Source organism: Portunus trituberculatus, chromosome 1 (assembly GCF_017591435.1).
Source record: "Portunus trituberculatus isolate SZX2019 chromosome 1, ASM1759143v1, whole genome shotgun sequence".
In the NCBI taxonomy this organism is placed as follows: Eukaryota; Metazoa; Arthropoda; class Malacostraca; order Decapoda; family Portunidae; genus Portunus; species Portunus trituberculatus.
In genome coordinates, this window is record NC_059255.1 from 2,210,783 (window position 1) to 2,213,282 (window position 2,500).

A 2,500-nucleotide genomic window follows, 5' to 3' on the forward strand; every position below is an offset into this window, starting at 1 on the left:
ACTTCAGCTATTTCAAAGGAGACATTTTCAAAGGCTGTCACGAAATTCAACATACTTTTACTTCAGGATTTGTTATTTTTGTAGGTTTTCATTTTTTTTCATTTGTTTTTCTCTCTTTCTCCTTTTCCTCCTATTTTCTTTATGACTTCAACTTTTCAAGAGAGATTTTCAAAGGATGTCACGAAATTCAACATACTTTTATTTCAGGATTTGTTATTTTTGTAGGTTTTCATTTTTTCATTTCATTTTTCTCTCTCTCCTTTTTTTTCTATTCTTTTATGACTTCAAGTTTTCAAGAGAGATTTTCAAAGGATGTCAGGAAAATCAATAATATGTTTTCTCTTGTGTTTGTTATTTTTCTAGTTCTTTCTTTTCTTTTTCATTATTTTTTTTCTTTCTCCTTTTTTTCTATGCTTCTTATGACTTTCAAATGTTTCAAAAGAGATTTTCAAAGGATGTCAGGAAAATCAACTTGTTTTCACTAATATTTGTTATTTTCCTAGTATTTGGGTTTTCTTTTTTTTCATTTCTATTTTTTTCTCCTCTCTCTCTCTCTATCTCACTTTTTTTTTCTCTCCTGTCCTTCCCACGACTTAAACTGTATCAAAAGAGAGATTTTCAAAGCAGGTCGGGAAAATATTCATGCTTTCACTTCTTTTCTAGTATATCTTTTCTTTTTTCCTTATCAATTTATGTTTTTTTTTTTTCTTGTATTTTCAGTTTTTTTTTTTCATTTGTCAAATTCTATTTTTTTTTTTTAATTTCGTTTCATTTTTCATTCTGTTTTTAATGTTCATCTGTCAGACATTTTTCTTTTCTTTTCTCTTCTTTTATATTTTCTTTCTTTTCTTTTTTTCTAATCTTTCCTGTCAAATGTAGCAATCCATCTTCATTCCTTCTTTCCTTTCGTCTTTCTTTAATAGCTTCATTTATTCCTTTCTTTCATTGTTACTTCCGTCCTTCATTCCTCTCTTCACAAACTCTCTATTCATCCATTTTCTTTGATATAATTTGACACAATAAAAGAAAAAATGCAAAAAACTTCATGACAAACACACGAAACACATTGCAATCCTTCACTCCTTCACTCCTTCATTAATATCCTTCACTTTACTCCTTCATCACAATCCTTCACTCCTTCCTTCACACATACTCTCTATTTTTCTTAACTTATAGGCATTAGGATATCAGTCAACGTCCTTTACAAACAATGCCATCTTTCCTTCACTCCTTCAATATAATCCTTCACGACTTCCTTCTCATATCGTATCCTTTTTCTACCTATAAAGAAAATAGAAATAATATCCTTTATAAATCATTCTTTCACTCCTTCACTCCTTCATCACAATCCTTCACTCCTTCACTTCTTTAGCACAATCCTTTACACATCCTATCCATTTTTTAATTTATAAACAATAGGAAATCAAATAACATCCTTTCACATACAATCCTTCACTCCTTCAATTCAATCCTTCACTAGTTCCTTCACAGATACTCTCTTTTTAACACCAGAAAATCAAAATAACATCCTTTTATATACAATTCCTTCATCACAATCCTCTCCTTCCTTCACATATCCTATCCTGTTTCCTTCATTATTTTGATTTCACCTAAAAAAATAAATAAAAAATACTTCCTCGCCTATTCATTCCTTCAATCCTTCTCTCCTTCCTTCACAAATTTGACCCTAAGTTTCTTTTTTCATTTCAATTTTTTTTCTAAAACAAAAAAATTCCTTCACAAATTATTCCTTTCACTTCATTGCAATCCTTCATAACCAAGCCATTTCCTTCACTTTCCTTCAGTAACACATCCTTATGCATCCTTCACAAGATTCCTTCATTCTCTAGTTACAGCCTGACACTTCCTTCATTCACTTTCATCCTACCTGGTCACTTTTTTCACTTCCTTCATTCTGGGAGGTGATGGGAAGGAAAATGTGAAGGAAAAATAGATAAGGAAAGTGTTTTTTTTTTCATTTCCTCCTTAATTTTCCTTTTTCCTTCTTTTTTCCATTTTTTCATGATTTTATTTAGTTTCATTCATTATTTCGACGTTATTTTTTCGTTTTTTTTCTATTTTGACATTTCATTTTATTATTTATTCATGTTTTGGTTTCTTTCATGTCTTCCATTTCTTCTTCAGTGTTTCCTTCACCTTCCTTCATTGTTTCCTGTTTTCCTTCACTCTTTCCTTCACCCATAACCTCCTTCACCTTCCTTCCTTCCTTCAGTCCTTACTTTTCTATGCTTTTCCCTAATTATTCAAGGCATTCTTAAACTTTCCTATCTTTTTCAATATTCTTTTCTCCCAGTTCCTTCAATTTCAGCCCCTTTTCCTTCACTATCCTTCACTTTTGCATTGTTAACTATTCTTTGATGCTACTACAAAATTTTCACGCTTTCCTTCTACATGTCATCAGCTTCCTTCAGTTCCTTTACCCTTCCAATCTTTTCCACATTCACAAAGTTTCACAGATATTCAAAACTCATTCATTTCT

The 2,500-nt window shown here is 30.8% G+C and overlaps 2 protein-coding genes across 4 annotated transcripts in view; one reads left to right on the plus strand and one right to left on the minus strand.

Moving 5' to 3' along the window:
• The window catches only part of LOC123506069 (vesicle transport through interaction with t-SNAREs homolog 1A-like), a 191,608-nt gene that overhangs the window by 51,843 nt on the left and 137,265 nt on the right, over positions 1-2,500 (plus strand). The window lies entirely within an intron of this gene.
• The window catches only part of LOC123505856, a 75,212-nt gene continuing 73,956 nt past the window's right edge, over positions 1,245-2,500 (minus strand). Inside the window, exon 6 of the mRNA XM_045257686.1 lies at positions 1,245-2,500. This exon is cut by the window's right edge and continues 775 nt beyond it. The gene's annotated coding sequence lies outside the window, so the exon portion shown is untranslated.